The sequence below is a fragment of the Protopterus annectens genome, chromosome 4.part1, assembly GCF_019279795.1.
Source record: "Protopterus annectens isolate FY-2018-M chromosome 4.part1, PAN1.0, whole genome shotgun sequence".
NCBI lineage: Eukaryota > Metazoa > Chordata > Ceratodontiformes > Protopteridae > Protopterus > Protopterus annectens.
In genome coordinates this window covers 970,625,883-970,651,096 of record NC_056734.1, presented here as the reverse complement: position 1 = coordinate 970,651,096, position 25,214 = coordinate 970,625,883, and the positions used below count along the sequence as shown (strand labels likewise).

General features: G+C 41.8%; 1 protein-coding gene across 2 annotated transcripts in view; it reads left to right on the top strand.

The window, feature by feature from the left end:
- The window catches only part of DIS3L2 (DIS3 like 3'-5' exoribonuclease 2), a 4,570,298-nt gene that overhangs the window by 4,211,794 nt on the left and 333,290 nt on the right, over positions 1-25,214 (top strand). The gene's annotated exons all lie outside the window — the stretch shown is intronic.

Below are 25,214 nucleotides of genomic sequence, written 5' to 3'. Positions count from 1 at the left end.
AATGGCGTCAGCTGCCTGTTTTTATACCCCTGACAATCTAACGTCAGTCCAGGAGCGACAGCATCTGACGCAGAAATACTAAGTCTCTGGTATTCGGGCTGACTGAGGGCTACCTGCAGGCAGATAACCCAAGTGTGATGACTGCAACTGTGAATACACTCGAACATCTACATTTATGGTAACTATACGCAACTGTACTTTCCACATATCTGTGCTTTAGTAAATATTTGAATGCCCTAACCTTTTTCAAAACTAGCCTTTAAATTACAGCCCTTCTTAGAGACAAATTTGGATAAATTTCTGAGTAGTGTCAGTAATCCAGCCCCATCAAAACATGATCTGCATTTCTTATTTCCTTAACAGTTTGGGAATGGTAAGTAGAAGGTGCAAGCATACCTCTTTCAACCCCCACCCCCACCCCCACGCCCACATTGTTTAGCTCATTTGGCTGACTTTTGAAGTTCTTAACATGGAGCACTGTTTTATTGATTGCTGTAACCTCTGCAAGAAGATTGTCTGAGTCCCAAGCTCTTATGGTGAGTTAACACCATCTCATTTTCCACAGATGCATTGTTTCTTTGAGAACTAATCCTCCTTTTATGCCTAAAGTGTTATCTGAATTTACTTTAAGACAGTCTACCCGTTTCATTGTTTTCTTTCCTAAACCTAAAATTGAGGAAGAACTCCATACCTTGGATGTACAAAATCTTTTACATCTTTGGATCAGTTGTTAATTTTTTATGAAGTACTTTTATTGAATAATCACACTTTTTAAAGTAAAGTGTTATCTTGAATTACTTATTGTCTTTCCGTAGGTTTAAGTTTGTTTGTGGTAGCATTTCACTCCGGACACTATTTTATAGTTCTTTTACATTAGGAGGACTGGGATTATTCATCTAATGGCAGTAGGTGTTTACCTGGTCTACCTGAGTTGGAAAGCACACAAAAGGGATCTAAGTGTACTTGTTTTATCGGCAGAGGGCTCAGTAGTCAGTTTACTGTACTTCTAGTGCTGGTATAAATTGGCACTTTTGCATGGAGCTGTTCAATGAGTCATTGCATTGTACAGACGCAAACATCTAGAAACATTGCCAGTTTCATTATACTGTGAAAGTTTATTGTGCTATTTATGTATTTATTTATTTTTGCACTTCTTTAATGTTTAAAGTTTCATTTTCAAACTGCTGTTCTGCACTACAATACAGTGTATTTAGTGATGTTCATCGTGCATACAGCTGCAGTCATTACAGATGGGGTTATCCTGCCGTCAGGCGGGTCCTCGGTCGGCCGAATTCCAAAGTCATGGTCCGGCGTCGGTTGTCGTCGCTTCTTCCCTGACGTCAGTGCGGCAGGGATATAAAAGAGGCAGCCGACGCCATTTTCTTCTGTCTTTCTTGCCGCGCGGTGCCCGAAGCAGAAGCAGTTCGCAAGTGCCGGTCGGCCAGCTCCTGAAATTTACGAAAGTATTTCAGCCGAAGTCTTCTTTAAAGCTAAGTACCCCGTTGAAACTTTTCTTGCCTCAGACCGATGTCAGACAAAGTTAATAATTGCATTTCTTGTGGGAAGCAAATACCACATCAGGATTTTCACTCTTTTTGTATACCTTGCTTAGGGCCAGACCACGACGTCTCGGCCTGCCGTTTTTGTGCTAGGTTCAACAAGCGCACTATTAAGCGCCGGGCGGAGTTCGCCCTACATTATTTTGGCAAAAAATTTAATTATATCATGTCGTTGGATACACCGACGCCAGTTTTAAGCAAAAGATGCAAAGACAAGGACCGACATCCGAGGTCTGCACCGAGTACTGAGACCACGCTTAGGCCGACTACTGGTTCTCCGGTTCTCAGCAAGGCGCCTACACAGCCCCTGACTACCGATGAAACTATTTTACCGGTGACTTCAGTACCCGAGGTCGCAGGCTCCTCGGTCTCCATTCCCACTGCAGATACCGACGCCACTCTTGGCGGGGAAACTGAAAATTTAGTGAGGCCTACTATTTCTGAAGGCGTCTTCAGGCCTACCACCTTCTCCATTAAATCCTTCACTAAATCTAAGGCTGCCATGAAAACTAAAAAACAGGGTCCTCAGACCTCCTCTCAAGGCCCCATGCCTGAAAAACAGATGCTTAAAATGGCTGAGGATTTGATAACTCTCATCAGGGGTTCTCAAACCCCCTCTGACAAAAGACCCAGACTGGAGGAAGACTACCCTTCCTCAGACCAAGCTTCTATTACCTCAGACCATTCTGAGGACCAGGACTATGCCTACTCCCCTTTTGAAGACTCTGATGCTGAGGAGTCTATTCCCTCGGTCTCCCCCCCCCCCCCCGAGGACTACTCTTTTGGGGAAACCCTGCATACATTGAGGGAGCACTTCCACTGGGAAGGCCAAGATTACTCAGATTCCAAGAAAAGGCTCGGGGAATTTCTACTGCTCCCCCAGCATAGGCCCCTGGCTATCCCTCCTGTTTTAGATATTTTGGATGATGTGTACGCAGAAGCCAGTCTTAATCCAGATTCTTTACCTCCAGCCCCTGTTAAACAAGACAGGTATTACTGGGTTCCTGATTCTCACCAGTTCCTTTATAAAAGACATACTGCTGACCCAGAAACAATTTCGCAGGGTCCCAAGGGAATAAAGGCCTCTACTGCTAAAATCCCTTTACCTTCAGAGAGAGATTCCAGAGCATTAGAAAGGTGGGGGAAAAAGGTGTATACATCTGCCACTTTAACCATGAGGGCATTAAACTGTCAATTTCATATGTTAAAGTACCAACAGTTTTTGTTATCTCAGCTGAAAAGCAAAATGACACAAACAGAACAACCAGATTTGAAAGAGTTGCAGGATTTGTTGCATGGAGCAGAGCAAGTGGGTAAACATACCTTGCAGTGTGGTTTTGATGCTTTAGAGGCCTCATGTAGAGCTGCTGTCACGGGGTCTGTCATACGTAGACATGCTTGGCTCAAAGAGCAAACCTTACCAGATCATGTCAAAACAAAGTTATTAGATGCACCACTTCAAAAAGATGTATTGTTTGGTGTTAAAGCTGAGGAGGTACTAAAGAAAATGGAGGAAAAAGCGAAATCTGTGCAAACAGTGAAAGATTTCTTGCAGGTGCAACCTCCACGCTTCAGCAGAAACTGGCCTTCAAAAAGTTGGTCCTTTCCAGCCTCGGACAGACCTCAAAGGGGCAGATACAGACGCCCAAGGGGTAGAGGACAACCTCAAGGATCTTACTGAGCTAGACAGTGGCAAGCACCAACCCCAAGAGGTGGAGAAGATAGATCACAGTCATTCAGAAAACAGTCACAATGACTTCCCCCTATGCCTGCCAAACAAAGCTATAATGGCAGCACCTTTGGGCAGAAAACTGGCATTATTTTCAAAAAACTGGCACATTGTTACAAAAGACAAATGGATTCTGGACATTATAGACAGAGGCTACAGGTTCCACTTTCACACCCTTCCAAAAATGAGAGGCTTGCCAAACCTGCCACAAAATCAATGGGCAGAGGCACAAAGACAAATTTCCGCTCTCATGGATATGAAAGCAATTCAAGAGGTACCTGCAAAAGAACAAGGTCAAGGTTTTTATTCCAGACCATTTCTGGTACCAAGGAAGGACAAAGATTGGAGACCCATCTTAGACCTATCCATCCTAAACACATATCTACAGGTGCCAAAATTCAAGATGCTCACATTACAGCAGCTTCTTCTCATGCTGGGCAAGGAGTCTAGGCTGATAACCTTGGACCTCAAGGAGGCATACCTGCATGTCCCTATCAGACAAGATTGCAGAAGACACCTCAGATTTCTTGCAGGTTCAACCCATTACCAATTCTCTGCATTGCCCTTTGGCTTATCTACTGCGCCCAGAGTGTTTACGAAATGCCTGGCATCAGTAATTGCCTTCTGCAGACAACAAGGAATACAAATCTACCCATATCTGGACAACTGCCTGATCCAAGCGGCCAGCAAGGACATTCTATTGCAGCATCTGGCGTTTGTAATAAAACTGTTAAACTACCTGGGATACATAGTGAACAAAAAGAAATCAAAACTAATACCTTCTCAACAGATAATTTTCCTGGGTGCCAGCTTAAATACAACCACCCAGATGGCCTACCTCATGCCGGACAAACAAGGGCAACTGTCTCAATACTTCAACAAAATGGCAACTTTCACCAGACTAACTGCAAGGAAAGTCCTGCAGGCTCTGGGATTCATGGCATCTTGCATCCTACTAATACCATGTGCAAAGCTGCATATGAGGAAACTACAATGGTACCTAAAAAACTTATGGTCTCAACACAGCCACAGCTTGGAAACAATTATACCACTCATTCCATGCCTTCAAAAGGAATTTTTGTGGTGGGCTCAAGCATGCCAAAGAAACACAGGGCTCCCTTTCTGTTTACCTCAAGCAACTCAAATTATCACAACGGATGCCTCAGACTACGCCTGGGGAGCACACATGGCAGATCAGTGCATTCAGGGAAAATGGTCCCAAAAAGAGAAGCACCTACACATCAACCAAAAGGAGATGCTAGCCGTGCAAAATGCTCTTATGACCTTCAAAGACCTACTCCATCCAGGCCAGCTATTGATAAGGACAGACGACACCACAGTCATGTGGTACATAAACAAACAGGGGGGAACTCATTCATACCCCCTGTGCAGGCAAGCCATGACCCAGTGGAACACAGCACTGGAATTACAAATTCAACTACAGGCACAATTCCTGCCAGGGAATGAAAACACACTGGCAGACAACTTAAGCAGAAATATGACAGACCCACACGAATGGAAGTTGCATCCTCACGTCTTCTCAAAGATAACTCAGGCATGGGGACAGCCAGACATAGATCTATTTGCTACCCACAGAAATTACCAGTTGGAAAAATTCTGTTCAAGGACCTATCATCCACAGGCCTGGAAAGTGGACGCACTCTCTTTCAATTGGACAACATTGACAGTCTATGCCTTCCCGCCTCTTCCTCTACTGACCAAAGTTCTATTAAAAGCCAGAGCAGAGAGGCCACAAATGATTCTCATTGCTCCAGACTGGCCACAACAGCACTGGTATCCTCTCCTAAAGAGCCTGACACACTCACCACCATGGATCCTACCTCTAGTTCCTCTTCTGTTGTCCCAGCACAACTACAAAACCCTTAACAGCCAGCTCAAAACCCTGAATCCAGCTGCATGGAGAATACCTTAATTTCCCAACAGACTCTCCTCTCCAAGGAGGTGCAAGATGTCATCTTGGAGGCCAGAAGACCCTCTACTAGAAAAGCCTACTCCGCCAAATGGAAACGATTTTGTTCCTGGAATCAAGAAAAGGGCCAGAATCCTTGGGTAATAAATATACCTCAAATTTTACAGTACCTAGCTGAGATGTTAAACAGTGGCCTTTCCTTCTCCTCCATCAAGATCCAGGCTTCAGCCATTTCTGCACAATACAATACAGATCCTCCTTTATTCTCACATCCTCTATTAAGGCAGTTCCTCAGAGGGGCAAAAAATATAAAACCCCCACAGAAACCACCAGTCCCAGCTTGGGACCTCAACTTCGTATTGGAAAAGCTTGACCCTGCCTCCCTTTGAGCCAGCTTCTTCAACAGAGCTACAATACTTGTCGTGGAAAACAGCCTTCCTTCTGGCTATTACCTCAGCATGCAGGGTTTCGGAGCTACAGGCCCTCATGGCTGTGCAACCATTCATCATTTTCCATCAGGACAGAGTTTCCTTATGAACCAACCCTACCTTCATGCCAAAGGTAGTATCCAGTGTAGCTTTGAATCAGACTATTCATTTACCTACCTTTTATCCAAATCCACAGAACAAAGGGGAGAGACTACTACATTACTTGGACATTCACAGACAACTTCGTTATTACTTGGACAGAACAAAGTCATTCAGGAAATCTGAGCAGCTCTTTGTGTCCTATGCTACAGGTGCTCAGGGAAAGGCTATTTCCAAACAGACAATTTCAAATTGGATAGCCCACTGCATACACTTTTGTTATTCATTTCATGGAAAATCTGTGCCTGTATACATCAGATCCCAGTCCACCAGGCCTACAGCTACCTCTGCAGCTTTCCTTAGGGGGGTCCCTACCAAGGACATTTTGGAAGCAGCTACTTGGAGTTCAGTACACACTTTCTCCAAGCACTACCACCTTCCACTATACTCAAAATCTAGAGCGGGCTTTGCCACAGCAGTCCTGCAGGGCATCCTAGCCCCTCCTAGCTCCACTTAGTGCCTACCACCCTTACTTAGCTTTGGGATTCTACCCATCTGTAATGACTGCAGCTGTATGCACGATGAACGTAGTACAGTTTTGTACCTACCATAAATGTAGACGTTCGAGTGCTCATACAGCTGCAGTCCAGGTTACCCTCCATCCCCTCTTAGGACAGGCCTTATGACAAACACCTTTATCTTATAACCTTTTTTTGGGGTATTCTTTTATGGTGTATTTGCTTGCAACTACTGTTTTTTGATTTACCTACATTGCATGTTTGCATAATATTATGTTTTGCCTTCCTTCTGGGGGCACCTGACATCTGGGGCAAGAAAAACTGAAGAAAATGGCGTCTGCTGCCTCTTTTATACCCCTGCCGCACTGACGTCAGGGAAGAAGCGACGACAACCGACGCTGGACCTAGACTTTGGAATTCGGCCGACCGAGGACCCGCCTGACGGCAGGATAACCCCATCTGTAATGACTGCAGCTGTATGCACTCAAGCATCTGCATTTATGGTAGGCACAAAACTGTACTTTTCTTATTTAGTATTAGGCATCTGTTTGTGGTAACACTTGGGCTCCAAACCATTTTACATTGAGAGGGTCAAAGTTAGCATTCTTGTGGCAGGAGATGGCTGCGTTCACCTATCTGAGCTGGAAATTGCTGGTGGAAAGCTCATTGTGTACTTACCTGATTGGTCTTGAGGCATAGGTAGGATAAAACTTGATTTTTGCCTGATTGTATTTAAGTCCTGCTTTTGCACAAATCTGCTCTTCATGCAGTGGTGGTTGCTAGTACTTTGTATATGTACAATCAACAGAAGGTGAAATAAAGGTGTTACTGCTCAATTGTAGGACTCTCAACAAGAAATTGCACACCCTAGAAGCTCTCCTCACCCTTGAGAATGCTGATATCTATGCAGTTTCTTAAGCATAGTTCAAAGACATGGAAAACACTCTGAGTGTGCATGGCTATAATGCCTTTCATATGTTCTGACCACTCACTGAATATGAAACAGTAAAAGGTGGATGTGTATATAGCTACATAAAGGATAAACACACCTCAAGGCTGGTCAAACAATATGATGTACTTGACCTACTCCATGTCCAACTAACCATGGGAAAAATCCATTACTTTATTCTTGTTAGCTACGAGTCCCCCACCATGAACCAAGAAACCCATGCGTCATACCTGAAGCTACTAGAATCACTAACCAAACAGCCCAACATCATCCACCCTGGTAGTCCCCTGGTATTAACAGATTATTGAACAAAAGAAAGAAAATCCTGTCAGGAAGTAAGAGGGATGTGCATAGCAGAGCAAAAAGTCCCTCATTAGTCAGAGAATCAAGAAACTCATCAAGTGTCTGAAAGCAGACTTTGAGGTAAAAATAGCCTTGAAAGCTAAGGATAACCATAAGACATTTTTCAGTTATGTCCACAATCTTGGGGGCAGCACCCAACAATGCGCGGAATTAGTTGTAGATGACATCACCTATACTCAGCTGGAAGATGTAGAAAATCTGATGACCAACAAATTCATCTCAAATTTCACCTCCCCATCACTTCCACTTCTCCCCCAAGAAATATCCTCCACCACTCCACTGCCAATTATCACCAAAGAACAGGTTGCCCTGCATACTCTAAAGCTAAAAACATGGCTTCAACAAGGCCTGATGATTTATCAAGTTGCCTCTTAAACAACGTATTAAACAACTTAAATCAGGACCTGTCTGGCCCATTAGGATCTATATTTAACCACAGCCTTCTGACTGTCCTTGTCCTGATAGATTGGAGGACAGCAACAATCATCTCTCCTTCTATCCCCCTTTTTGTTTTTTTATTGTGCCAGGGTGTGTGTGATATATATATATATATATATATATATATATATATATATATATATATATTCATCTACTTTACAAGATGAAAATGTCAGTTGACCGACTTTTAAAACACAGACGAGAAAACTGAATGCTTACAATCCTGACAACTTAAATCGCCGACTGTCAGTGTAATGAAATTCAACATAAACAATGCAGATGTGCGACCTTACCCCATCACCGGTGTAACTATACAAATCTCACAAAACAAAATAGTGTAAGCCATAGTTCCAACTGAGCAAAACTCACAGTAAAATGTCCGACTTCCCTCCCATTTAATACAGTTACGAAAGTAAGAACTCGTGCTACAAAAACATTGCACTGTCACTTTAAAACTTCATACTATATACCTAACTCTTACCTAAACTCCACCCACCAACCAATGCCCACGTACTAATAGAAAGTGCTACTGAATATTCATGAAGGTATGTAAACCACCCACACGACTATTCACTGGGTATTACTCAATTCCATTCTGACAGTTATTTTGCTTATTACTTTTATGTTTTTGCAGGGGGGGCTGTGCCCCCAAACCCCCTACAAATTAAATATACCAACTCCGAGATCTCACTACAGTGCGGAAATGAGCAAATTTACTGTTCTGCTCAGCTGGCAAAGTAGGCATTTTCAACGTTTAGTCTTGTAACAGTTGGTAGAGTGAAGTTTTGGTCATATGAAACTTCAATATTCTCGTCTCGGTGTTTTAAAAGTCTGTCTACTGGCATTTTGATCTTGTAAAGTAGACACACACACACACACACACACACACACACATATATATATATATATATATATATATATATATATATATATATATGGTTTCCTATGAAACCGTCGAAGTAACATTACATCGACTCTCGGAACATCGAGACTACTACATCGAAAGCTGGAATCAGCGAAAACGAAAACCGTCGAGTTCCAACATATCGAAACTGAAAAGGAAGCACGCCTATTTATGTGTCATGGTAATACATGTTCCGTAAACTCGATGTTCTCTAACTCGACGGTTTTCGTTTTCGCTGATTTCAGCTTTCGATGTAGTAGTCTCGATGTTCCGAGAGTCGATGTAATGTTACTTTGACGGTTTCATAGGAAACCATATATATATATATATATATATATATATATATATATATATATATATATATATATATATATATATATATATATACACACACACACACACACACAGACACACACACACTCTTAGTTATGTCCTCGGGCTCTCAGGGCTTAGCCTCCCTTTCTCATTTGGCTTGAAGGGCTTGATGCTCTTTTTTTAGGAAGCTTTGCTCAAGCTGCCTAATGGTTGAGCATATGGAAGGTGCCCTGAAGCTTTGGAAGTTGGCCAGCTGCTATATCTTTGGTAGGATATAACCCATATAGCTAGGGCTATTGCAGCAGTGCTCATTCATAGGTAGGTACTATGCTATCAGCCCTGGGGGCTATATAAGCCTAGCCAAAAAGGCTCCCTGGCTTTCGCCACCCAAGAAAATTATTTTCCTGTGCCCCTGTCAAGCAGGGCTGCAGAAGTGATCCCCGGGGTGAATTTTCTATTTCCCATCTAGTCATCAAGATTTTTTTTCTTAAAGAGGGCCAATGAGGAGCTTTGCTTGATATGAATGGGTAGTTTGTTCCAGAGTATGGGAAGTCTCTGGGACAGGAATCTATCCCTCCAGCATGTTCTGTTTATTGTGGTGACAAGGTTTAGGTCCCTGGATAATGTGGTTAGGAGAGATTGGGATTCGTTTAAGTGTAGCATGTCCAACAACTCTGGGTTTGACATAGCTTTATATGTTAGGCAGAGATCGCCTCTGAGTAGGCGATATATGATGGAGTAGAGCTGGAGTTTTTTGAGACTGTTTGCATATGGCATCTGTTTGAGGCCGGTAATCCTCTTAGTGAGGTATTTCTGTGGCTTTTCCACTTGTTGTAGGTGTCTTGTGAAATACAAAACGGCACATTGTATTCTATAATGGGTCTGATGTGGGATGAGTAGAGAGGAATAGTGACCTCCTTTTTTCTAGAGGAGAACCCTTTTGTGATGAGGTGTGCCACGTAGAAGGATTTCCTGAGTACTGTGGCGATGTGGTTATCAAAGGAGAGACTACTGTCCACCTGTGTCCCGAGGTCTCTTATCACACTTTCAGTGTTTAGTGAGCTACTGCCTATGTAGTAGTTCATGGGTAACGAGTTTTTCCCAGAGGGGATGACAATGCACTTCTTGGCATTGAGCTTGAGGTCATGACTTTGACACCAAGCATCTGTCTCTGTGAGGCCCTTTTGTAGAATGTCTGCATCATTAGGTGATTCTATTATGGCTCCCAGTTTGCAGTCATCTGCGAACTTTGTTAGCCAAAGACCTTCTGTGTTGGCCTGCACTTCAGAGAAGTAGATGCCGAACAGGAGAGGACCCAGGACCGAATCCTGTGGTACTCCACTTGTCACTGGTCTGAAGTCGGACTTGGAGTCGGCTACTTTTACTGTGTGTATTCTGTCAGTGAGTCAGTTGGCCACCCATCTTGTAACATAGGGATTTATGCCCAGTTTTAGTGAGTTTATCTATAATGCCAGAGTTAGGGATGGTATTGAAAGCCTTGGCGAGGTCAAGATAGGCTGTGTGCACTACCTTGCCCTCGGCTGCGGCTCTCTACCTTTTACAAACCCAAACTGAGTGGGGTCCAGGGTTTGGAGGTTACCTATGTCTTTGTTTATAAGCTCCAAGATGATACGTTCCATGGCCTTGCAGACCAGGCTCGTCAGGCTAATGGGGAGGTAGTTTCTGGGGTCCATGGTGGCACCCCCTTTGTGGAGTGGGGATAACTGTCACTGTGCGCCAATCAGTAGGCACATAGCCTGAGGTGAGGCTATGATTGAACATGGTACTTAGGTGGGGTGCCAGTTCATTCTGTAGTTCGTGAAGTATGCAGCTTGGGATGTTGTCTGGTCCCATGGAAGCTGTGTTCTTGGCTTTGGAGAGTGCGGTCTTTACTTGTTCATCCGGTATTAAGATGGGCCCTTTGGAGGGTGAGAGGGGAGTAAAGTTAGCACTGAACCTGTCTGCCAGGATATTGGCAATATCGGTTGGTTCTGTATATTTAGTGCCATTGTGCTGTAGCTCAGAGCAGATCTGAGTGTTGCCATTGAGATTCTTGACATAGCTGTAGAATGCTTTCTGGTTGCCTTTGGAATCAGTGGCGATTTTATTTTCATACTTGGCTTTGGAGGATTTTATGAGGGATCTCAGCTTCTTGCTGAGGCTGACCAGGGAGTTCCTCCAATCTTGGGATTTTACTCTTTTTTTGTAATAGCTTCTTCCTTCTGTTATAGAGTTTGTTTATGGCAGGGGACCACCAGATTGGCTTCCTTCTTTTGGAGGATAGCATCTTGGTTTGGTTGGGGATGGCACAATCCATGCACTCGTGTGTGCGCTTATACAGTGCATCTGTGTAAGATTCAGCAGTCATAACTCTATTTTCTGTCTGCATGGATGTTGTGAAGTTTGCTACTTCTGTCTTAAGAAGCATGAAGTTGGCTTTGAAGTAGTTTTTGATGGTGGTTTCCTTAATGGGGTGGGTGGGGGTGGGATATGGATGGCTAGGGTGATTAGCTTGTGGTTGGATCTGACCACCGAGGAGTTGACCTCTGACGTGGAACACCAGTTACCCATACCGGTAATGACCAGGTCCAGGATATTGCTGCCCCTGGTAGGGGTGTGGACAAGCTGATCCAAGGCGTTGGAATTTATGAACTCCAGAAAACATTGAGTGAATGAGTTGGTACATGAGTAGTTTTCCCAGTTGATGGTGGGGTAGTTGAAATCGCCCATAATTAAGGTTTTGGGTTGTACCTTAATATTTTCCAGTGTCTTAAGAAATGAAGAGTGGGACTCCTGGGGCATGGTGGGGGATCTGTACCAAGCTACAACCTGGATTGCAGTCTTGAACTTGTATAATTTGAGAAGCATTATGTTGAGAAACTAACCTGGAGGTGTGGATATCCTTAATGCATATGAACACGACTCCACCTTTAGTGTTTCGGTCCAGGTTAGGTGCCCAAAAGGTGTGGTATGAATTATAGCCTGGTAATGCGGGGGTGCTGTCTGGAGCCTTGAACCAGGTCTCTGTCAGTGCACAGTTGTCGATGTTCTCCATTTTAAGGAGCGCCTCGCATGAGTGCATTTTGAGGTTTAGACTTCTAGCATTGAGTAGCATTACCCTCAGAGTAAACTTACCAGAGCATCTACTGCTGTGGTAAGTTTACTTACACAACTATACTTTCTCCTTTCTTGTTGAATTGGTTAAGGACAATTACTACAAGCTTCCTCACAGACTGAATCTACTCACAAAGGACAGGGGGAGTTTGATACACTCCACTATCAATCAACTTCAACTGACTGCCTACATGATTCGGTTTGAATCCCTTTTAGGCACTTATTTTCACTGAGACATGCAGCAGGGATTAAAGGAAGCTAGAAATCCTGCTACTAGAAAATCCTTCATTGGTAAGTGGAAGCAGTTTTCTATCTGGTGGCTAACCAGTAACAGGGGCTCATCAGGGACTTTATAAAACTGATGCTCCAATATTTGAGAGAGTTGCTTTTTTCTGGCCTCACTTATTCCTCAATAAAGGTTCATTTTGTGGCTGTTTCAGCATGTTTGTCCATGGATGTTCTTTACTCTCTGCTTATGTTAAAACAGTTTCTGAAAGGAGTTTTACACCTGAGACCTGTTTCTCAACTTTATGCTGGAGAAATTGACTAGGATTTAAAGTTCTTGACGTGGAAAACTGTAGTCATCATTGCTGTAACAACTTCAAGCAGAGTGTCTGATTTGCAAGCAGTCATGTTGGCTGATTTTCCACAGGAATATGGTCTCTCGAAAACAAAACAAACAAAATTATGTCTAAAGTGGTTTCAGAGTTTCCAAAAGTCAAAGTCAAGGTATGTGTGTTCGTGGGGGGGGGGGGGGGCAGCTTGTAGTTACCTAGGCAAGAAGAAACCAATATAGCTTAAGGGCTACTGCAACTGTGAATTTGAACATCTAGTGTCATGAGTAAGTGCAGCTTGCACAACTACTTTCTGCAACAGACAGGTTGGATCCTTGCCCTTCCAGACTGATCCAAGCCAACCTTGATGTGCTAGGACCAAGTATTTACAGGATCTTGGTATCTTGATTAAGGACTAAAACAGGGCATGCATTTCACAAAGCAGAACTTTGAAATAAATTAATGATGTTATGTTGTCCTTATCTCACCTTCATTCTTGCTTGGTGGGTTCAGAGCCGATACTCGGCTCCGACTCGGCCGTATCCTAAAGCTCAAGAGCTGCCACTGGCTCGAGGCTAGACCCATCCCCAACATGACTAGCGAGAGTTACCCAGATCTCGTTTGCCGCTTGAAGCTCTGGGATTGTCTGCGACTGGCTCAGTCCAAGTTGTACTTTTTCTTGTTATTTTTTGTCAAGAATCTTGATATTTTCTTAATTGTAGTATTCCTTGTAGTTAAGGGTTGCTAACTACTTTTTGGCAGTTACTGTGGTTTATTAGACATGTCAAAGGAGTCAACAAAATAATCCAAGCCTTCAGGATTCAAAAAATGTGATTCCTGCACTCAAACGGTGTCATTGACCGATAGCCATACTAGCTGCATGTACTGCCTGGGAGCCGTTCACCTGCAGGACTCTTGTTCCATTTATCATGGTTTTAGCTCTAGGGTCTTGCAGGAGCGGAAAAATAAGTTTATTCTGAGAGGGTTACTGAAAGCGCCCTTTGAGACATCTATTGAAGGGGATCAGGCAGCCAAATCAGATAGGCCATCCAAGAAAGCATCTTCGGCTCTGAGCTCAGGACCGTCGAAGGCTCATGACAAGCAAACAAGTTCGTTGGATCCGAAGTCAGTCGGGTCCGACAAGACACAATCTCCTTCGGTTCCTCCTTCGGTTCCTCCAGTGTCCTCTGAACCGACCAGGCACCATAAAAGAAACCGGTCTCCCTTTTTGGAGCCAGTGTGCTCAATTATCTCGGTCTCCTGTGCTACAATTTGTGAAAAGTAGTCACCGTTCGTCCATCCATTCCTCTCGATCATCCAGGAGCCTCTCGGATGATGATGTGGAGAGGGTAGTGAAGAGGTTACTTAAGACTCTGGCCTTGGGAAAAGTTTTATCAAGCCCAGCCCATATGGATGTGGAGCCAACTGTCCAAACTACTTTGTCGTTGATTCCTCCTTCAACTCATTCGAGTTTGGAGCCGGAGTGCATGGAAGTCATTGTAGTGGAACCATCGGACTCAAAAACCACTGGTCTCTCGGGTCCAACATCTGCTCCGATCACTTCGATACCACCTTCTGTCGATGGATCTGGGGGCCGAGACTCCCTCGTCTGCTCTGGGGGGGGGGGCGGGATCGGACCCTTGTCGGTTCCTACTCTCCCACTCGGGGCTTCGGCGCAGGTGGGTTCGGCTCCTACATCAGACTCTGAGTCATCGCCCTTGGTGCGGGGGACATCTCCAGGCTCTTCAGAGCTGGAGACACCCTCGGGCCGTGGTCGTGGTGCCTTCGAGGTGATAAGGAGTGTAATGTCCTCCTAGACCGCTCCACCCACTGCTTCAGCTGCTCTGTCCCCTTCAGGGCTGGTGTCTACCTCCATACCGCCCGTCCATCCAAAGCGTAAGGATCCAATGCACCAGGATGCCCTTTTGGGTGACCCTCCCCCCTTCCGAAACTTCCTCAGAGTACCTCTCTGAGGAGGTCCCTCAGAAGAGGACTTGTAAGAGGAAGCATATAGACTCCCCTGAGTATCTCACTTCAGTCACGGATTTGGAGGACTCAGAAGGGTCCCCACGGTCCCCCTCAGAGGATGTCTCATTTTCAGACATTCTGAAAATCCTCAGGCAGAGGGGTGGCTGGAAATCCCTTTCCCCTTCTGAAGATGAGTCTGTGAACCTAGAGGCTTTTGGCTCCTGACCCTCTACCTCTTGGGTGTCTCCTCTTTTCGATCAGCTACTGGGTGTGGTCAGTCAAAAGGCATAGAGCTCTCTAGAATCTATGGAACTGGTTCCAAGGAGGCCCAATAAATTTATCACAGAACCAGAGGACAAGCTTTTCCTGTCTAAGGGTTTTCCAATTGATGCTATGGTGGTTGTGGCAGCGACAAAGAAGGAATTAGCAGAAACTTCTTCCGTCTGCCGAACAGAGTCCCATATGATGGACAGATATGGGAAGCCTATGTTTTCATCAGCGGCCTTTACCGTTAGAGCACTGAATTATTTGTCCCATTTCACTAGTCTCCAGAGGGATCTCCTCAAAGAGCTGGTAGATGCTCTTCAGGATTCTAAAGCTGCGGTGGCTTCAGATAAGACTACTTCCCAGCTTGTAACCTTGTTTTCTATAGTCAGCTCCTCCATGCAACTCATCTCTTACACAGCTGATGGAGCCGGAATTGCCTTACGAAGACATTCCTGGATGCGACTTTGTGGGTTCGTGGAGCCCTTCAAGTCCTCCTTTACCAACGCCCCATTTGATGGCTCATTATTGTTTGGGCCCAAGGTAAAAGAGACTGTTACCAGATGCGAGCAAGATGGCAAAACTCTCTCTGCTGTGTGAGTACGTTTCTCCACCCCTACTAGATCTTATCCCAAAGGTCAAAAAGGTGGGAAAATGTGGTTCCGGAAATCCTAGGGAACTTCGCCTGATGCACATGTTTTTTTTTTCCTCCAGGGGCAGAGGGGGAAATAATGGGAGATGACGCCCTTGTGGCAGAGGTGGTCCACAGAATCAGGGCAACAGAGATACGTTGTCTGGTAGGCCCTTCCAGTGCTTCTGAAAGGAGGCCCACCTGTCCACCTCTGGAGGCAGTTGGGGACAGATTGTCACTGTACCCAGAAGCCTGGTAAAGTATCACAAAAGACACATGGGTACAGTCAGTAATATCCAGGGGATACAGTATTCCTTTCTCCATGCCACCTCTTCCCAGAAAACAAAAATCAATCGCAGATGTGCCACCCAATCTACGGGATCAAGCAAACTTAGAAGTTCGAAGGTTGCTAAAAAAACAAGCCATCCAAGAAGTTCCTGCAGACCAAATTGGATTTGGAACTTATTCAAGGTTCTTTTTAGATCCAAAGAACACGGGATTGGAGACCCATTTTGCATCATAGCAGGTTGAACAAGTCTGTCAAAAAAACAAAGTTCCGGATGGTGACATTGCAGTCCATTCTTCCCTTTCTGGGAAAGGACAATTGGATGTGCTTCATCGATCTCCAGGATGCGTACTACCACATCAAGATGGACAGGTGATCCAGGAGATATTTATGCTTCTGGATGGGAGCCAGTCATTATCAGTTCGGAGCTCTGCCCTTTGATCTCACTACAGCCCCCAGAGTGTTCACCAAATGCATGGCAGTAATTACGGCTCCAAACACAAACACCTCCAATCCTTCAATACTCCAAAAATCACTTAGTATACGAAACAGGAACACAAACACTGATAAGTTTGATGAAACTCTTTTAATTCTGGTACCTCGGCCTTCGCCTTCTCCTGGAATACATTTTACAAAATCAAACACCACCCCTTTTATAATACATCTAATTACATTATTAGTGCACCAACCTTTATTCAATGATTTAATTAACTTGAATTATTAACCCAACCATATAATTGCATCTAAAAAATTTTCTGACTTCACTTACTTTCATGATTTCTGACTTCATTGAATATCAAATATATATAAAAACATTTTTGTATACAAATATGTTTATGTTCTTATACACGAACTTTTATGTTTTTATATAAACACTTTTATATGAACATTAATAAATCATTACGTTTTTAGATGTTATTATTTAGTTATTAAAACATATACTATTATTACAAAATTCAAACTACATATATTTAACACTGAATTCTTTCTGTAACATTGATTATTTCTGAGAAATATATTGAAACATTTGGTTTAAATTTCCATGTTCATTCCATTAGGAAACAAAGTTTTATAATTAAGAATGAACCTAGATTCCATTTGTAACAATCTTTCACGGAATACAGTTTCATTTCCAAATACATTAGGCCTGCCCAACACACAAAATACAAATCCCTCTGGGACCCCCTTATGTTGTTCACAAAAATGTTTTGCTACAGGGCTTTCCATTCTTTTATGTTTTATGTCACCTAGAGGGTACAGTCACATGTAAAAAATACAAATGAAGTATGTATGAAAGTAAGGGACATCAAATGGGAACATGACTTTTATTGGACTAGTGTGGATGTAAAATCTTTATACACCAGTATTAATAGACATCAGGGTCTAAAAGCAGTGGAAAAAAATGTTAGGGGATGGACCCAAAACTTACTTTATTCTCAGCTTGTTGGATTTTTGTCTAACTCATAATTGTTTTGAATTTGAAGGGAGACATTTTTTGCAAAAGGAGGGCACAGCTATGGGGGCAGCATTTGCGCCCTCATATGCAATTTTGTTTATGGCCCATTTTGAGAATTGTTTTATTTATCCCTCAGAATTTTATAAGAACAAGGTAGTAAAATATGTGAGATTTATAGATGATTTGTTGTTCTTGTGTAGGGGTAATCCAGAAGATTTTGTGAAATTTGTCTCAGGGATCAAAGAAAATCCTTGGGGGTTAGATTTCACCTACACTATTGGGGGAGAAAGCATCCAGTATTTGGATGTGGAGATTTATCTGAGTTTAGACAATAAAATACAATATAAACCATTTCAGAAGAATACAGCAGCTGAGAATTTTTTGCATGCATCCAGCATGCATAGTGATCATCTGCTTAAGTCCTTACCATTTGGTGAATTTAAACGTATTGGAATAAATACTTCAGATAGGAAAAGGATTTTTAGTGAATTTAATAAGGTTGAAGAAAGACTTAAAGGAAGGGGATATTCTGAAGAAAATATCAGGCTGGCAAGAGGTAGGGTGGAATGTGAGCTAGGCTTTGGGAGGTCATCTGGAATAAAGAGAAAGTTTCGGAATGAAATGAATGAAAATTTGGATTCCCATTTTGTAGATCTAGGGAAAGGTAGGTCTGGTGATAATATGTTTTTTGTCACCAGATATTCACAATTTTCTAACATAATAAGGGAGGCAGTGATGAGATGTTGGCCCATTATCAGTGGAGATGACAAAATAGGAAAACTTTTTCCATCAAAAGTCACCTTTTCGTATAGTAGGTATTCAAATCTAAAGGAAATATTGAATGTTAGAAATAGCAGTGCACTTAGAAAGAATATTAGAAAGGGAACATTCAGATGTGGAAGTTGCAAGATTTGTAGTAGGGTCAAAAGCTTGGATGGTACAAAAATCAATGATGTTATGTACAGGGCCCTTGAACATTATGATTGCAACTCTACAGGGGTGGTATATATTATAGGATGTGGATGTGTGAAACAGAGGTGGTACATAGGTCAAACAACTAGAAAGGTAAAGCTTAGAATTCTTGAACATTTAGGTGACATAAAACATAAAAGAATGGAAAGCCCTGTAGCAAAACATTTTTGTGAACAACATAAGGGGGTCCCAGAGGGATTTGTATTTTGTGTGTTGGGCAGGCCTAATGTATTTGGAAATGAAACTGTATTCCGTGAAAGATTGTTACAAATGGAATCTAGGTTCATTCTTAATTATAAAACTTTGTTTCCTAATGGAATGAACATGGAAATTTAAACCAAATGTTTCAATATATTTCTCAGAAATAATCAATGTTACAGAAAGAATTCAGTGTTAAATATATGTAGTTTGAATTTTGTAATAATAGTATATGTTTTAATAACTAAATAATAACATCTAAAAACGTAATGATTTATTAATGTTCATATAAAAGTGTTTATATAAAAACATAAAAGTTCGTGTATAAGAACATAAACATATTTGTATACAAAAATGTTTTTATATATATTTGATATTCAATGAAGTCAGAAATCATGAAAGTAAGTGAAGTCAGAAAATTTTTTAGATGCAATTATATGGTTGGGTTAATAATTCAAGTTAATTAAATCATTGAATAAAGGTTGGTGCACTAATAATGTAATTAGATGTATTATAAAAGGGGTGGTGTTTGATTTTGTAAAATGTATTCCAGGAGAAGGCGAAGGCCGAGGTACCAGAATTAAAAGAGTTTCATCAAACTTATCAGTGTTTGTGTTCCTGTTTCGTATACTAAGTAATTACGGCTCACCTGAGGCATATAGGATTCTGGCGGTTCCATATCTAGACGACTGGGTCCTTACCGCCATCACCGAGCATCGACTAATCATAGCAAGGGACACCACAATTCGTCTCTGCTCAAAGTTAGGTATCACTAACAACTATGAAAAATCTGCCTTGTTGTCCTGTCAGCATATTACATTGATAGGGGCAGACCTAAATACAAAAGACATGATCGCAAAATTGCCTCAGGAAAGAGTGTCAACCATACAACATCAGGTGTCAATTTTGATCCAGAAAAAAAAGATTCATGCAAGATTTGTCCTCAAAGTGCTAGGCTCAATGGCGGCAGCAGTAACACTACTTCCCTTGGCATGCTACCATATGAGGATATTACAGTGGCTTCATTTTGCTCAATGGTCCATGCAGAATCTTTCCATGTCACACGAGATCCACATTACGGAGACCTGCAAAAGGGATCTACAATGTTGGCTTCAGTCTATGCAAGTAATGATAGGCCATTCATCCTTCTCCAGCTGTAGCCACAGTGACCACGTATGCTTCCCAGATTGGGGGGGGGGGGCATTATCTGGGACAGACTGTTCAAGGAACTTGGCAGCAACACGAATACCACTTGCACTTCAACGTCCTGGAGATGAGAGTGTTGCAAGCACTTCAAGGCTCTCTACCAATGAGGACGACTGGAATTCAAACAGACAACATGTCTGTAGTGTGGTACATCTACAAGCAAGGCGGAACCAGATCTAACCCCTTGTGCCAAGATGCTCTAAGAGTATGGCAGTGGGTGCTGTCCTTTCAGAGTTTTATAATTGCATTGCATAATCCAAAGTGATAGCGAACACGCTTAGCAAGGCAATTCTGATGCCACACAAGTGGTCCCTGAAACAGGAAATTGCAAATCAAATTTTACGCAAGTGGGGCCAGCCTTGCTGCGACCTTTTTGCCATATCCATGAATACCAAATGCAGCAGCTGTTTTGCCCTGGTCCCCCAACCGGGACAGTTACTCAGAGATGCACTTGTTCACGATTGGCCCGTGGGACTTCTTTATGCCTTTCCCCTGTTTCCTCTAATACCCAAAGTTCTACAGAAAGCAAAATCACTGCATTGCAAGCTAATCCTCATTGCACCTCACTGGCCTCATCAGGTTTGGTTCCCCTTCATTTGGCTCCATCTCCAGGAGGAGCCTTGGATCCTGAACCCAGTTCCAGATCTTCTGATGCATCAGTCAGGTACTCTCCACCCTTCTATTCAGACCCTCAAGCTGACAGTTTGGTTTCTCCAATTCCCGTCTTAGCCAATTTCCCCTGCAGTACGACACATTTTGATCTCGTCTCACAAATCTGCAACTGGAAAGATTTATGCCAGCAAATGGAAGAGGTTCTCTTGTTGGGCAGCCAAAAATCATATTGATCTTTTTACTGCACCCATTTCGAAATTCCTGGAATTCCTGACTGAGACTTTTAACCAAGGGTCAGCTGCAGCTACAATTCAAGTTCAGCTAGCTGCTATTTCCAATTATCATGTTGGAGAAATGGGTTCAAGTGTTATGTCCTACAGATTATGCAAAGCTTTCCTGAAAGATACTATCCTCTTGAGACCCCCAATAAGAGAACCACCTCCTCCTTGGGATCGGAACTTAGTCTTAGCTTCTTTGATTCTCCCTCCTTTCGAACCAGCTGCTACCTGTTCTGTGAAGTTCTTGACTTGGAAAACAATCTTCTTGACTGCCATTACCTCAGCTCGGAGGGTATCAGAGTTGCAAACTCTATCCATTCGCCCCCCTTATTTAATTTTTCACAAAGACAGAGTTTCTCTCAGAACTAATACATCCTTCCTACCAAAAGTTTGCTCTGAGTCAAATTTAAATCAGTCAGTAGAACTCCCTGTTTTCTTCCCAAATCATAGTAACAAGGCAGAATACAGACTCCACCAACTGGATGTGCATAGGCAGTTGCATTTCTACTTCCAGAGGACAAAAGACTTCAGAAAATCCGAACAATTGTTTATATCATTTTAAGAAAGCAAAAAGGGTACTCCAGTCTCCAAAGTAACCTTATCGAAATGGCTTACAGACACCATCACCTTTGTCTATAGCTAACAAGGTAAGCAACTAACAGGAAAAATTCATGGGTATTCCACTAGAGCATTATCTACCTCTACGGCATTTCAAGCTAGACTGCCTTTGGACTCAATTTGTGCGGCAGCTACTTGGGTTAATCCTCATACCTTTATCAATCATTACAAGGTAGATGTGGTCTCCCAGAATAAGGCATCCTTTGGTTCCACGGTTCTGAAAAGTTTATTCCCTTGAGTCACCCGAGAAAGAAGGTGCTGGGGATGCTGTCCAACCAAGCAAGAATGAACGTGAGATAAGGACAACATAACATAAGGAAGTTATGCACTCACCATAACGTTCCATGTTTGTTGTCCATGATCACGCCTTCTTTCTTGAATCCCTCCCCCCTTCCTGGAGGATTGCGAAGAATTATTTGGTGTTTGGCCATATATGCTATGATTCCCTTCCTGCCTCATGAATTAGATAGGCTTAGGGTCTACCAATGTTGTCTACTGGTACTGATATATATATGTGTGTGTGTGTGTGTGTGTGTGTGTGTATGTGTGTTTGTGTGTGTGTTTAGTGTAGTGTTATGGGTTATCACAAACGAGATCTGGTTAACTCTCACTAGGCACGTTAGGATGGGGTCTAGCCTCAAGCCAGTGGCAGCTTTCGAGTTTTAGGATACATCCTAGTCGGAGCAGAGTATCGGCTCCGAACCCCCCAAGCAAGAATGAAGGCGAAATAATGGACAACAAACATGGAAAGTTATGGTAAGTACATAACTTTTTTTTTTTTTTTTTTTTTTTTTTTGTATACAGTATGAGCAAATGTGGCTGTGTGATTAGAGCCTTGACCTAAAGAGAATTTATGACTTACTTTACATGACTTTCTAAAAAAGTGATGCCAAGCCAATACCCTATTAATCAACACCCCCAAAAGGTTCCATAAACAAACCAAAAAAAAACTATACTGGACTGGATACTTAATTTCACGCTAACAAGTACGTATTCTATGGGACTATACAAACGTCTTTGGTTTTCACCTAGTAACCTATATAATTAGCGAACAGACCCACATGTCCCCTAAATCATCAAATAAAACGTGATAAACTTAGATATCTAAGTTCAACATTTACTAATTTGTCTTTGTTCTACAACTCTAAAACAGGAATGGACTCAAGTATCTGCCTCTACATTGAATTTGCCTGCTAAATTCTATATTACTTTCCTCAATATTCTTAATAAATCATCCCCAACCAGAACACAAGAGAATTAAGTATTTTAAAGGGGCAAAGCAAACTTTTCTTTTCAAATAAAAAAAGTGCTGGCATGCACCTTTCTGCATGCTAGCACTTTTTTGTATGAAAAGTGCATTTTTGCAACCTTTAAAAAATATAAAGTTTAAAAGATTACTTTTAAATGCAAAGGACAAATCGTGCTGAGCAGAGTTTACGGAGTGAATATTCATAGGTGGGCAGGAGGCGCTTGCGTAACTTTTGGGTTCCAGTTTTAATTATGCTGGATTAGCATAGGTAGGTGATTGAAAATTAGTTATGCAATTGCCAAACTGTTATATTAACAGATTGTTGAAAAATGAATCATTAGTTCCTTCACTACTATCATTAGGCCTGCCTGCCTGTGAATATTCATGCAGTAAACAAGGCTCAGTACATGTAGTTTTCCATGTTTGGAAAAAATTTTTAAAAACATTTTATTTGTAAATAGGTGTGAAATAACCTTTTGTTTTTATATAAAAAAGTGTTCACTTGCATAAAGCCGCATGTGAACACTTTTTTTATACAAAAACAAAAGGTCATTTCACATCTTTAGACAAGATCTTTAAAGCTAAACACTCTCCTTTGCTTATTAATAACACTAAAAAACTCATAAACACTAGAGATAAAGCTTGTATGTACAATAAGTCTCCCACAAACCTATGTTACTTAAAGCAGCTCAAAAATCAAGTGTGTTATCGGGTGAGATGCTACAAAAAATCATATCATACAAAGTTACGAAACAGAAAACCACCTCCAAACATTTCTGGGCCTCTATACACGTTTTAGCTTGCATTTTGCATGCATCTCATTTTTTGTAATGCACTCTGACTCGATCTATTAATGTTACTCTTATGTGCATTCACTCTTGCTATGTTTTGAATTTTGCTTTGTACTTATTTTTTATATAATAATGTTGATTGAAAGACTATGATGTACTTTCTGCTTTCTGAGCTCGGTTCATGGCTGAAAAGGGTCAGTAGACCAGTCTACTTACCCAGTGAACAAATAATAAGCTAGAAGCATAGTTCTTTTTTATTGTCATGGTGACAATTCAAAATCAAAGATGAGGAGGGTGCAGATAAAAACAGTGTTTGGAAGATGAGCTGATTTTCTGTACGTTTTCCCAGGTGTACAGAAGCTGCTAATATGCTGCACAGTTCTGGGCAGTTCAGCTTCATATGTATAAGTGAAATATATCAAGTGAGTGTGTGCACCATACCATTAACAATCTGTTTTGTGATCACTGAGTGCTCGCACACTCTGAAATATAGTGACTGCTGTAGTATGTTTCTTTATAAGTGGAAAAAGGGTATCACTATTCAGTGATCCCCAAGTTAAATAACTGCAATAAATCTATTTTACTTAATTTAATTTATGAAAAGGTATAGCCCTCCCTTACTAAGTAGTATGAAGTGTTCCTTTGTAAATGATTTGCTCAATGTCCACATATATTCTTGGTCAGTCTTGTGACAAAGGGAGATACTGCCAACACAGCTATCTGGAATTTTGTAAATAATTATATGTAATTTGTGAAAATCAACATGATCTATGTAAGATTCTTGTGTTAGAACTGTATATTTTGTGTATATCAACCTGGTGTGTACAGACATGTTAAAAAAAAGGTATTTTATATAGTTCTGAGCTTAAAAATGTATCCACAGTGTGCTTGCTAGAAGAGAACAGAAATGTACATACACTGTTGTAACTGTTTAAATGTATTTATTTTAATAGTGGAAACTGGAATACAGGAGGTTAACTTCAGAAAAAAAATAGCTGAATTTCAATTACTTTATGGCAACTAGAGACAGAATGTCTATACTAGGGGCGCTCTCTGTATTGTCTTTAAGGTGAATGTGAAGGAATGCAGTTGTTTTATCACTTTCAGCATCTGCCAAAGAATATTTTCAAAAGTAGATGCTAAATACTGCTAGCTTCCAGCAGTGGGGGTTTCACCTGGGATAGAGTCAGATGACAGGAAATTATGTCATTCTGCAAGCTATCCCAGCAGTAATATTTGAGATATTAATTAAAGAAGTCAGAGAGAGAGAGAGAGAGAGAGAGCGAGAGAAACAGCGTTCTGTATTCTGTCTTGGACCTGACAACAGTTAGAGGATCCATTCACCACATTTAACTTGCCCTTAAGCAAGTTAACTAGGGTATAGTGATTCTCTTAGATTCAGTCAGGAATATAGTGAAGTGTAGTTTAGATGTTTTTCTTTATTTATTTGAGACTGCCCTGCAATGATGTTTTAAATATTTCCTGTGATTTTGAACTGTGATGTCACTGTGAATATATACTGAGTATTTCCTTGTTCTTTCATTAATTATTATTAAATATATTTAAATCTTTCATTGTGGTTGATCTTTGTGAGACATATTGAAGTTTTGAGAGTACTTGTATATTTATTTGGTGCCACAGTGGGCCATCCATAATAGCCTTGCTCTTGGTCAAACTACCATTTGCATTGATAGTAGCATTACACAGTAAGATTGGGCACCCTTTGTTAAGGGCCTTAAAGTAGCTGATAATGAGCTGGCTGGTGGCAGTGATAACTACCTTATA